The sequence below is a fragment of the Orcinus orca genome, chromosome 17 (genome assembly GCF_937001465.1).
Source record: "Orcinus orca chromosome 17, mOrcOrc1.1, whole genome shotgun sequence".
In the NCBI taxonomy this organism is placed as follows: domain Eukaryota; kingdom Metazoa; phylum Chordata; class Mammalia; order Artiodactyla; family Delphinidae; genus Orcinus; species Orcinus orca.
The window spans coordinates 16,403,694-16,416,984 of NC_064575.1; the positions used below are offsets into that span (position 1 = coordinate 16,403,694).

The 13,291-nt window shown below is 41.4% G+C and overlaps 1 pseudogene; it reads right to left on the bottom strand.

Annotated features, from left to right (window-relative positions):
* Window positions 1-10,997: 10,997 nt before the first annotated feature.
* LOC101275714 (serine hydroxymethyltransferase, mitochondrial-like) lies at window positions 10,998-12,490 on the bottom strand (annotated as a pseudogene).
* Between the last annotated feature and the right edge of the window lie 801 nt (window positions 12,491-13,291).

The window sequence follows — 13,291 nt, forward strand, 5'->3', positions numbered from 1 at the left end:
ATTTAAAATAAAAAGAATAACAAGGAACAATGCCTGGGAATGTAGGCTGAAGCCAAACTTTAAAAGCCCCTGAATATTAAACCAAACTCTATTTGTAATTGATTCAGGTAGTAATGGTAAGTTACTGGATGGTTTGAACAATGAAGTAAAGCTATTCTTTAAGACTGTCTTGCCAATGTGTGGAAAATAATTTGGAGAGGTCAGTGACCAGTAAGGAAACATTGCATTAGTCCAGGAATAGACTCTAAAAAGCTGAACTAGGGGATGGTGCTAGGAATTGAGAAGAGAAGATAATATAGATTCTAGAAATATCCCATCTGCTGAGCCTACCTGCTGCCCTGCACGGCTGTTGGTGCTAGTACAATACCTCTGCCCCACTCAGGACACCCTCAGTCTCACTTGTCCTATGGTTCCCTCAGCCCTTAGAGCCTCCAGGCCCTTTTGGACAAAGTAGCCTGTAAGATCACTGCCTAACTCACAACCTTATCCTCCTGGCCTTTCCTGAGGTCAGCCCCTAGGCCCAATGAGTATCATCTCACTCTTTTGGAAGATAACTTTACTGAATTGCCTTACATGCACACCAAAGAAGCAAACTGACTCCTCAATTTTCTCTTCATCATTGGTTTTATGAGCACCCTGTGATCTACCTTCCATAAATCAAGCACAGTCTCAATGATTAAAGCCATCACTCTGGCAAGAAAGTTAATATCCTGTGAACTAGCAAATTATTTCTATACATATGTCCCAGAGAAACGGTCACACATGTGAACACAAAGACATGTGTGAGGATGTTCATTATAGTATTGTTCTTCAGCAAAATACTGAGAACAATTTTAATGTGTTTCAAAAGAGGATAATATTCATACAATGGAATACAATAGAGCAGCTAAATAGATGAGCAAAACACTGCATTTGTAAAGAGTGATGAATCTCTAAAGCTGAGGAAAATAAAGTCCCAATTGTGACAACAGTTTTGAAAATATAGGTAATAAAAGTATAGCAACATACAAGGGAAGGACTGACATCCACCACAGGCCAGTAGTGTCCCTGGGTACCGAGAGAAAGGAACAGTGTGGACTAGGTAGGGATTTGACTATTTTTTTTTATGTTTGATTTCTCTAAAGAATGTAAAGCCAGTATGATTACATGTTAATATTTGCTAATGGGGGATGGTAATAAAACAGGGTCCATTATATTATTTTATATACTTTTCTGAATGCTTAAAACAATTAAGGAAACAAAAAGGCAAATCATGTGCTTTAGAGTCAAACTGACCTTAGGGAGTTTTTTGTTTGTGGGTTTTCCTCCTTTTTTTCCTTCCTTTCTTTTTCTTTCTTTCTCTCTTTCCTTCTTCCTTTCTTTTGTTTTTTTTTATTTTTAAATTTAATTTTATTTTATTGTGACAAGAACACAGCATGAGACCTACCCTCTTTTTTTTTCAGTTTTTAAAGTTCTTTTTCATATTCTTTTCCATTTTGGTTTCTCACAGGTTATTGAATATAGTTCCCTGTGCTATACAGTAGGACCTTGTTTTTTATCCATTCTGTATATAATACTTTGCATCTGTTAACCCCAAACTCCCAATCCATCTCTCCCCCGCTCCCCTCCCCCTTGGCAACACAAGTCTGTTCGCTATGTCTGTGAGTCTGTTTCTGACTTGTAAATAAGTTCATTTGTGCCATATTTTAGATTCCACATATAGGTGATACCATATGATATTTGTCTTTCTCTTTCTGACTGACTCCACTTAGTATGATAAGCTCTAGGTCCATCCATGTTGCTGCAAACGGCATTATTTCATTCTTTTATATGGTTAAGTAGTATTCCATTGTATATATCTACCACATCCTCTTTATCCATTCATCTGTTGATAGACATTTAGTCTGTTTCCATGTCTTGGCTATTGTAAATAGTGCTGCTCTGAACATTGGGGTGCGTGTATCTTTTTGAATTATAGTTTTGTCTGGATATATGCTCTGCTCAGGAGTGGGGTTGCTGGATCATATGGCAGCTCTATTTTTAGTTTTTTGAGGAACCTCCATACTGTTCTCCATATTGGCTATACCAATTTACATTCCCACCAACAATGTAGGAGGGTTCCTTTTCTCCACACCCTCTCCAGCATTTATTGTTTGTGGACTTTTTAAGGATGGCCATTCTGATTGGTGTGAGGTGGTACCTCGTTGTAGTTTTGATTTGCATTTTTCCAGTAATCAGTGATGACGAGCATCTTTTCATGTGTCTATTGGCCATCTGTATGTCTTCTTTAAGAAATGAGACCTACCCTCCTAACAATTTTTAAGGGTACAATGGTGTGTTGTACGATAAGTAAAATGTTGTATAGCAGATCTCTAGAACTTTGGTTTATCACCCCCCATTTCCCCCCCTCTGCAGCCCCTGACCACAACCATTCCATTCTAACCTCCGTTCAGTTTTCCTTAGTGGCTGTACCATTTTACATTCCTACCAACAGTGTACAAGGATTCCAATTTCTCCACATCCTCACCAACACAAGTTGTGTTTTTTTGTGTTTTTGTTATTCTTTTGTTTTGTTTTTAATAATTGCCATCCCAACAGGTGTGAGGTAATACCCCGTTGTGTTTTTGATTTGTATTCCCCCAATAATTAGTGACATTGAGCATCTTTACATATACCTGTTGTTCATTCGTATGTCTTCTTTGGAGAAATGTCTATTCAGTTCTGCAGCCCATTTTAAAAATTGGGTTATTAGGTTTTTTTTACTATTAAGTTATAGGATTTCCTTACATATTTTAGAAATTACCCCTTATCAGATATGTGGTTTGCAAATATTTTCTCCCATTCTGTAGGTTCCCTTTTTGTCTGTCGATTGTTTCCTTTGCTGTGCAGAAGCTTTTTAGTTTCATGTGGTCCCACATGTCTGTTTTTGCTTTGGATGCCTGTGCTTTCCTGTCAAATCCATAAAAACACTGCCAAAACCAATGTCATGAAGATTTTCCTCTACATTTTCTTCTAGAAATTTTACAGGTTCAAGTCTTACATTTAAATCTTCTATCCATTCTGAGTTGATTTTTGCGTATGGCATATGATAAGGGTCCAACTTCATTATTTGCATGTGGATATCAGTTTTCTCAGCATCATTTGTTGAAGAGAATATGCTTTCTCCATTGTGCATTCTTAGCACACTTGTCAAAAATCAATTGTCTGAATATGCATGGATTTATTTCTAGGCTCTTGATTCTGTTCCATTGCTCTATATGTCTGTCTTTATGTCAGTATTATCATACTCTTTTAATTACTGTAGCTTTGTAATAGACTCGAAAATTAGTAAGTGTGATGCCTCCACCTTTCTTGTTCTTTCTCATGATTGATTTGACTATTAATATTCTTTTGTGGTTCCATATGGATTTTAGAATAGTTTTTTTCTATTTCTGTAAAACACACATTGGGATTTTGATATGGATTGCATTACGTTTGTAGATTACTTTGAGTAGTACGACAGTTTGAAAATATTAAGTCTTCCAATCTATTAACATGGCTTTCTTTCCATTTGTTTTTATCTTCTTTAATTTCTTTCAGTAATGTTTTATAGTTTCCAGTGTACAAGTCTTTCATGTCTTTAGTTAAGTTTATTCAAAAGTTTTTTTATTCTTTTTGGTGCTATTATAAATGGGATTCCTTTCCTAATTTCTTTTTCAAATAATTTCTTGTTAGTTTATAGAAATGCAACTGATTTTTTGCATGTTAATTTTGTATCCTAAAGCTTTATTGAATTTTTAAAATTAGTTATAACAGTTTTTCATGACGTCTTTAGGATTCTTGGTATGTAAGAGCATGTCATCTCAAGCAGGGACAGTCTTACTTCTTCCTTTCCAATTTGGATGCCTTTTATTTCTTTTTCTTGCCTAATTGCTCTGCTTAGGGCTTCCAGTACTATCTTGAATACAAGTAACAAGAGTGTGTGTCCTTGCCTTGTTCCTGGTTTTAGAGGGAAGCTTTCAGTTTTTCACCACTGAGTATGAAGTTAGCTCTGGGCTTTTCATAAATACCTTTATTTTGTTGAGTTCTCCCTTCTATTCTAGTTTTTTATCATTAAAGAGTTTAGAAGTTTGATGAATGTTTTTTCTGTGTATATTGAGATGATCATGTGATTTTTATTTTATTAATATCATGTATCTCATTAATTGATTTTTGTCTGCTGAATCATCCTTGCATCCCAGGGATAAATCCCACTTGGTCACGGTGTATAATTCTTTTAATGTGCTGTTGAATTCAGTTTGCTAGCATTTTCTTAAGGATTTTTGCATCTACATTCATCAACGATATTGGTCTGTAGTAGTTTTCTCTTCTTCTGGTGCTTTTGTCTTGTTTTGGTATCACAGTAATGCTAGCCTCAGGAGTTTGAAATGTCCTTTCCTCTTCAATTTTTGAGAAGAGTTAGAGAAAGCTTGGCATTAATTCTTCTTTAAATGTTTAGCAGATCTTATTTTTAAAGATAATATCTCGACTTAACAGCTACATGATTGAGAGAGTAAAAATAGCTACCTCATATCTTTTTTCATCTTTAAATGAGAAAATAGACATAAAGTTCTAACACAGAGTATGGAATATAAAGGAAGCTTAATTAAAGGTAGTTTTTCTTTCCCTCTATCTCAGTAGGCATATAAGGAAAACTCAATAAATGCTCATAGAATTTTTAAAACTTATCTACACACACATTGAATTTATATATTACTGTAACAACTTTTAGTAGGTATCTGGTATTGGATAGCACCTGATATAAGCTTCCAACTTTTGTACAATAAACAACATAATATGTTCTTATTATATAAAATATAAATGTTTCAGACATTACATGAAATTTCCAAAAATCTTATATGTTCTGGTATAATGTTATAAGTCATAATTCTAGTTATTACTTTAAAATGTATATCTCAGAAATAACTAAATTTCCTTGTCAATTGAGTTATTATGACCTTTCATCAAATCTTTAACCATGGTCATTTTTTTTTTTTTTTTTTTGTGGTACGCGGGCCTCTCACTGTTGTGGCCTCTCCCGTTGCGGAGCACAGGCTCCGGACGCGCAGGCTCAGCGGTCATGGCTCATGGGCCCAGCCGCTCTGCGGCATGTGGGATCTTCCTGGACCGGGGCATGAACCCGTGTCCCCTGCATCGGCAGGCAGACTCTCAACCACTGCGCCACCAGGGAAGCCCTAACCATGGTCATTTTTAAGTCTTTTGTCATTTACAGACAGTTCTGGGTGTACTCTGATGCTTTTGCAAAAATGTTCCTATAAAAGGGTTTCATCTTCAAGTAATTCATGGAAAAGACTCTGACAAGTACAGGTTTCTGGTAACTGACTATACTGCTGAACTGAATGAATAAGTATTTTCAGAACTCTAGTGGAAAACTGATGAATTCATAAAAGTGCTAGCAAAAGATCAAGATAAAAAAAAATTAATTACATGGGACTGAGTGAACTGATGAGGATGATTACAGTTTTTGTGATTTTCTGTTTGAATAAAAAAAAAGTGACACTTTAAAAAATATTTGATTAGTGATTTGTTATGACATTTACAGAAATAAATTAAGATAATAAGTTTTTATTCTTTATTAGTACATTAATATATTTTCAAAGTTAACCTTCAGACCTTAAAAATAACATATTTTGGGGAAAGTATATTATCAGAAATTGTTCAATAAATCCAAAAAACATGATTGCAAGAACGTTAATGTCTAACTTGTTACCAAAAAACTATGAAAGCTCTTTTTCTGGAAGGTTTCGATGCAAAATGATTCAGATCCTTTCCAAATATATTTTCTGGAATTATTATTCTGTCTTATTTTCTGTATTTAACCCTAGATTCTGTGAGTAGAATTCCAAAACAGCTGATGGGTGTATGAAAATTTTCTGCTTGATTTGCATTCTACACCGGGCACTCTATTCTTCTTCCTTTTCATTTACAAGAAGGTCACCTAAGTAACACCTAAAATAATGAAATTTAACTTTTGTTTAGACATACTGACTTCCTGAAACATCAAAACTGAGTTTCCAACCTACTTCATTTGTTAGACTGGAATTTTGCCAGTGTTATACTTTCCCTTTCAATATATTATGCATAGGTAAGAACAATGTATAACTGGAAATTGGGGAATATTTCAAATCTGTTTTCAACTGTCCAAATGTTCTGACTTTAACTTAGCAGGTTATACTTAAATATTGATCCTATCCTTACTATTTAGGAACCACCTTAGCAACATTAATTTTATTAATGACTACTTAAAGTACAGTATGATTAAATGTCTTAAACTTACAATTGCATTTACAATAGGAGAAATTTCTTTTTCTCAGTATTATTATAAGGAATTTCCTAATTTTTATAATGTTCAGGTTGATTTTTTAAGTGCCAATACATGCAAATATTTTCATTTGGTTATGTTCACTAGTATATTTTTCTAAATACTATCCTTAAATGGGATTATTTGTTGTATAGTTCACACAAATAAAGGCATTTAAGTTAGTTCATATCAACCACATTAAGTTAGATTTGGTTCATTTGTGGTTCTATGTAGTACTATTGCTTTTCTCCCCACTTTGAAAATGAGATTCTTACAATAGAAATATTACTAAAATATAACAAAAAAGAAAAGCCAGATGAAAGTTACTTTGTATGAAATTTGCCTCTTGCTGTGTAAAATTAGTGACAGTAAGGTTTATGATGCTGACGATATATCAGGTAATGGCTGTGGAAATGGCTGGGTGTTTGCACAGGTAGACACGTGCACACACAGAATGAGTGTAACTTGATCTAGATGGAATTTCACTTTGAAAGAAGTAATTTACTGCATATATGATCCATTAGCTCTGATAAGGGGAAAGTATTCCAGAAAAAAATTGTAGTACCTCCTGTAAAGAATTTCTTAGATGAATGTTCTGTGCTATTTTTAACTTTGAACAGATTAGTCTTTTCTTAGGTCCTTGTCAGATAAAATAAGTCTTCATCAGACTAAAATGAAATTGCATATTTTAAAGTTTATTTGAAGATGAGCTTACTTTGGGTCAAAGATTGAAACGTATTGTGTAATTTAAATGCAAATTATGTAATTGAATATGGAAAATAGTGTGTAACTATTATCAAGGGTCTCTTTCAAAATTAACTCAGCTTGTGGAGTTTGACACATTCTTTTCCATGTTGTTGGAGTGACTTCTTGAACTGGCACACTTGTCGTTAATTTGAAAGGAGATTTTAAACGGTCTCAGGGAAAGCTTTCCACCCTCCCACCGCCCATCTGTCTCCCATTCAAGTTGCCACAGCAACTGGCATCTGCTCTTGCAGATCTTTCCCATTACTTTAGCAATGACTTAGTTCGGCAGGGTGACCTCCCGACTAGACTTCCTAGCTAGAAATTTGTGTATCCTTAGCCCTCTCTCACACACACAGCCTCCACACTCCACTGATCACAAATGCCCCTCATATTCTGTCCTTCTCCTTCTTACAGCTGTTTCCTGAACTCTCCGAGGACCACATTTCCACTTTTAGGCTGTTACGAGGCTGTTCCTAAGCTCTCTCCCTTTCATCTCCTGAGTCACTGATCACATGTCTTTTGCTTCAGACACATTAAGTTCTCACCTTTCCTGGAACATTTCTGGCCCTTTCACTACTCTGTGACTTTTTCCTCCTGGCTCTATTTTATTTTATTTGATTTGGCCACGCGGCACGACATGGGGGATCTTAGTTCCCCTACTAGGGATCAATCCCGTGCTCCCGGCAGTGGAAGCGTGGACTCTTAACCACTGGACCGCCAGGGAAGTGCCTGGCTCTAACTCTGCTTAGCCGAAAAAACAAAAAGCCAAAAAACAGAAACTACTCACCGGTCAATATTCGTCTCAAATGCCACCACCTCCTTGAAGCCTTCCCTGACTGACTCTTCTGGGCTACAACAGCATATCTTTTACAGCACATAGTATATTGTAGTACAACAGTTTTGTTGTTTTTTTGCGGTACGCGGGCCTCTCACTGTTGTGACCTCTCCCATTGCGGAGCACAAGCTCCGGACACGCAGGCTCAGAGGCCATGGCTCACGGACCCAGCCGCTCCACGGCATGTGGGATCTTCCCGGACCGGGGCACGAACCCGTGTCCCCTGCATCGGCAGGTGGACTCTCAACCACTGCGCCACCAGGGAAGCCCAACAGTTTTTTTTAAATAAATTTATTTTATTTATTTATTTTTGGCTGCGTTGGGTCTTCGTTGGTGCGCTTCAGCTTTCTCTAGTTGCGGCGAGCGGAGGCTTCTCTTCGTTGCGGTGCGTGGGTTTCTCATTGCAGTGGCTTCTCTTGTTGCAGAGCATGGGCTCTAGGTGCGCAGGCTTCAGTAGTTGTGGCACACGGGCTTAGTTGCTGTGTGGCATGTGGGATCTTCCCGGACCAGGGCTTGAACCTGTGTCCCCTGCACTGGCAGGTGGATTCTTAACCACTGCACCACCAGGGAAGCCCTGTATAACTTATTTTTAACTACAGCCTCCCACCCACTAAACTAAGCTTCCTGAGAGCAGGGATGACTTCTTGTCTGGGTCACTGACACAGCTGCATTTTAGATTACATGTCTGCTATAAGAAATGTATTCTTTTAATTTTTTTTTTCTTTTAGAATTAACTGCAGATATGCATTCTGAGAGCATGGAAATACCTCACAAACTACTGTGACCATCCTGTCGCCAAGGTGAGGCTGCCCCCCCACAGTCCACAAATGCTCGGTCCAGCATAATTCCAAGTGACAAAAGGGCAAAGAGGCTGCCACCGCCCACACAAACAACGCTCCACTGCAATGGGACTAAAAATTGTTGGGAGATTTATCCTGATATGTGTGCTTTTCTTCAAATAGCATTGTGTGTTGCTTGCTGATTTTAAGGCCTGACTTAATCAATGCCATGACCCCAAACCGTATTTTTAGCTCCTGTAAGAATCCAGTGCTTCTGAATATTAGCTTTACTTAGTGACATCAGTTTGTTTTAACATCCCTGTCAGCGATTCTACTGTGAGAGGAGATGTAAATTAGGCTTTATATTACTTATTCTGAGTAGCTCAGGAGCAGAATTTTCATGAAATGATCTTTGAAAATTCGGACGACCCTGTTTACCATGGTCGCATAATCCAGTTTCTCCCTCACTAGCCCATCTGACATCTTATGGGGGGAAAAATGAGTATTTTAGGCAGGAGACAAACTCAAGGGAAAGAAGGGGTTTGGGGGTGAAAATGGGGGGCAGATGAGAACTCCAGTTTTGGTGAAATGGATGCTCACTCGGTGTACCAAGATTCTCAATCTGCCAGCTTCCTCTACTTTTCTGCTCCATTTGACTCCCGGCACCTGCAAGGTCAGCTGCTCCAAGAAGCAATTTATAAACCTGCAGTTCATATAGTGGTTGCCGTTCCAGGACTGACATGAAATTAAATCAGTCTTGAGTGCTGCAAGATACAAAAGCTACCTTCCGAGTTTACTGAGCCCTCCACGACTCCTCATAAATCTTGGAAAGGTAGCATTCCACCAGTAACTGCCCAGTTTCTCCCCTCCCAAAAGGACCTTGAAATGGAAACAACGATGTTTTCTTTGAGGCCATATTTCGTACCACAGAGAGGAAGATGTACATGGAAGCCACATTCTTATAAGTACCCTTTTCCAACTCTGAGGCAAGCACTGGGTAAGACAGTGTTAAATGAACCCTTAACTTACTACTCCACGTTCCAAATTATTGGGGCCACAAGGTATAAAGACACCCACGAAAAGCTGACTGTACCAGAAAGGTTCTTTATTGTTTTTCAAGAGCAGAAGGTAAGATTTTAAAAATTCGATGAGCCTATAAACATGTCTTTGCTACAAATGTGTCACCTCTCAATTTCCAGGGACTCTGAAGCTTATTGCCGGCGGCTCATCCATGTGGCTGAAAAGGAGTCTGAAGCAGACGCTGTCACGTGGTCATGCTGAATTCTACCCGAAGGTAACACACATTTCTTGAATGTTTTAAAACTTAGTCTTAAAGCATAAGTCAAATTTGCCTTAAAATTTTGTGACGCAGAGTCCATTGCAAAGTGCTTTTTAGGCATTAACACTTAACTTTCCCCAAGCCCCTCTGAACAAAGTATTATTACGATCCCCTGTGATGGTTAATTTTATGTGTCAACCAGCTTGACCGTGGCACCCGTGACACCCAGTTTTTGGCCAAACACCAGTCTAGATGCTGCTGCGAAGGTATGTTTTAGATGAGATTAACATTTATATCCAAAGGCTTTGAGTAACACAGTTTATCTTCTATAATGTGAGTGAGCTCTTCTAATCAGCTGAAGGCTCTGAGAAAATACAACTGGATTCCCTTGAGGAAGAGGGAATTCTGCCTCCAGACTGCTTTTAGATTCAAGCTGCAGCATCAGCCCTTGCCTGGGTCTCCAGCCCCCAGGGCTGCCCTGCAGATGTCACACTCACCAGCCCCCAGACCAAATGCACCAATTCCTTAAAATAAATCTCCATATAAATAAGTGGGTAGATATTATATGTGTATGTGTATCTATTACATTATATGTATGTGTGTATATATGTATGTATCTATCTAGAGCTACAGATATATTATATACATATATATGTATGTGTATATGTATATACATTTTTTGTTTGTTTTTTAGGGTTTTTTTGCAGGTTAGCATTTTATTAGATAAAAATGAAAGAAGGGTGCCTACCCACTCCTTCCTCTGGCTCACAAGGGGAACTCCCCCCTCCCCAAGAGAGGGCAGGGAGTCTGTAACACTGAGACAATGAGAGAGATTAGGGCAGAAAGCCCCAAGCCTCTTCCTTCTAAGTCTTGTGACAAGAAGCAACTTTCTCAGCTACAAATTCTGGGAAGGGGAACTACACCTGCCTTTGCCCCTAAGCGGGCGGCCTTCCCCTCCCCCAGCAAAAAATTGGAAGATAGGCAGTTACCCCCAACACCCAACTTGTCCAGGCAGGGGGAAGAGGAATAAACGTCAGTCTGTGGGCTTCATTTCTTAGGTGCCTTCAGTGCACAGGCATGGGGAAGGCCCTGGCAAACTGCTCCACCCATTGCCTGAGGCCAGCCAGCCAGTGACTTGTTTCTGGGCCTTTGAGCGGGAAGGATTTGAAATCCTGGAGTTTGGTGGTCTTGCTCTTTACCTCCAAGCCGATTTGATGCCTTCATCTGTAAAGCCCACAACTTTCCGGAAGTCCTCTTCACGGAACTATCGAGAAGTCAAGGCTGGGGCACCCGCCGCAGGCCCCCAGGCACTTCGATCTCCAGGACAGGTGTTCTTGCTGGCTGTGATGGATACGAGTTCCAACACGCGTTCAGCTCGAGCTCCATCCAGGCCCTTGGGCCGCAGGGCTCCCAGCACTAGGTGGTTGTCAGTGCCACCAGACCCCGGCGAGTAGCTCGCTCTAGCAGGGCATCAGCCATGGCCCAAGCGTTCTTCAGAACCTGCAGGGAGTACTCCCGGAACGGCTGCAGGCCTGCTTTAGGGTCACAGACACTGCCGCAATGGCACGGTTCTGGGGGCCCCCCTGCAGGGATGGGAACACAGCAAACTTGATTCGGTCCTCAAACGTGGAAGGATATCCTGGCCAGTCTTGGGGTCCACAGCCCGCACCCCCTTCCGGCAGAAGAGGAGTCCTGACCTGGCCCCTCGAAGGGTCTTGTGAGTGGTAGTGGTGACAACATCCACATGCTTGAAAGGTGAGGGGATCACCTTGGCAGCCACCAGGCCACTGATGTGGGCCACGTCCGCCAGCAGGTGCGCCTTGACCTCGTCACACACCTCTCTCATGCGGGCGTAGTCGATGAGGCGGGCATAGGCACTGGTACCAGCTCTGATGAGTCAAGGTCGGAAGAGCTGAGCAGTGAGTGCCGGCTGGTCATAGTCAGTGAGGCTGGTTTTGGGATGCAGCTTATAGGACATAGACTTGAAGAAGATGGATGTAGCTGAGATCCGCTTGACATCAGACATGTAGCCATGGGTGAGATGGCCCCCATCGGGCACGGGGTCCCCCCATGATTTGGTCATGAGGCTGCAGAAGGGCTGTGTAGGCAGCCAGGTTGGCTGGGGACCCCGAGTAGGGCTGGACATTGACTCCCCACTGAGCAGGATCCAGGTCAAAGGCCTCCAAGGCCCGGCGCTGACACAGCAGCTCGATTTCATCCACTGCCTCTGCTCCTCCATAGTACCTCTTGCCAGGATAACCCTCCGAGTACCTGCTGTTCAGACAGGACCCCAGGGCCTCCGGCGCAGCTCGGCTGCAGAAGTTCTCTGGAGCAGTGAGCTTCCAGGCCGTGACACTGCCTGTCCTTCTCTCTCCGTAGCAGCTCCCATATCTCAGGGTCACTGTCTGATAGACTCTCCCGGCCTGACCAGCCCTAGGTTGCTTCTCCAGTCTGGGTCTGGGCCGCCTCGCTGTGCTGGCACCTTATGGCCATCCTGACCAGGTGACCACATCTCTGCTGAGGCCAAGTCGCCCAGAGCAAAGAGAAGGGCAACGTCGCAACCCGAGATGAAGGTCACAGGAGGTCCGGGTACCAACCCCGGCTGGGGAACACAAGGGGTTGGAAGCAGACTGGTCGGAGAGCGCATGCGCGAAAAGAGCTGCCGGGCAACCGCCGAATTGGGGCGGGGTCTACGCATGCGTAAGGTGGACGCTTTATGGTCTTTTGGGGATTGTAGTTTTTTTCCCCCTCTTCTTCAGTTCCATTGCTCATCTGTAGCCCCAGGGTCAGAAGCTTTTGCCCCCGACTCAGTTTCCCGCTGGAGCCAGTGGGCAAGCCTCTGGAGAACTGCTCTCTTCCAGTTTTACCTTGACCCAGGACTCTAGGCGAAGGAAGGCTGAAGATGAGGTGTCGTTCTGTGCCTCAGCTAGTCTGTACCTCCTCCCTCGCCCCAGTCAGGGGTATATATACATGTATGTATGTATGTATATACATATATATGTATATGATATATTTGTAGATCTAGATAGAGCGAGAGAGTTGTCTGGAGAACCCTGACTCATACATCTCCATTTCGCAGGTGATGAAACAAAGCCTCAGACAGATCCAATCTTTGGCCGTAGGACAGACACCCAGCTAGGTAGCGGTAGGGCAGAGTGCGATCTGCTCTCTCTTGCAACGCCATCCTCCCAGTCAGGCTAGAGCCCGGGCTCCTCCCAGCCTGCAGCCAACCACCACAGGAGGGGCGCGTGAGGTGCTGGTTGTGTTTAATCCTGCCAGCGCTTTATTGGAAAGCTTTTCACTGCAGCCCGCGTGAGGGAAAATGATTTGCT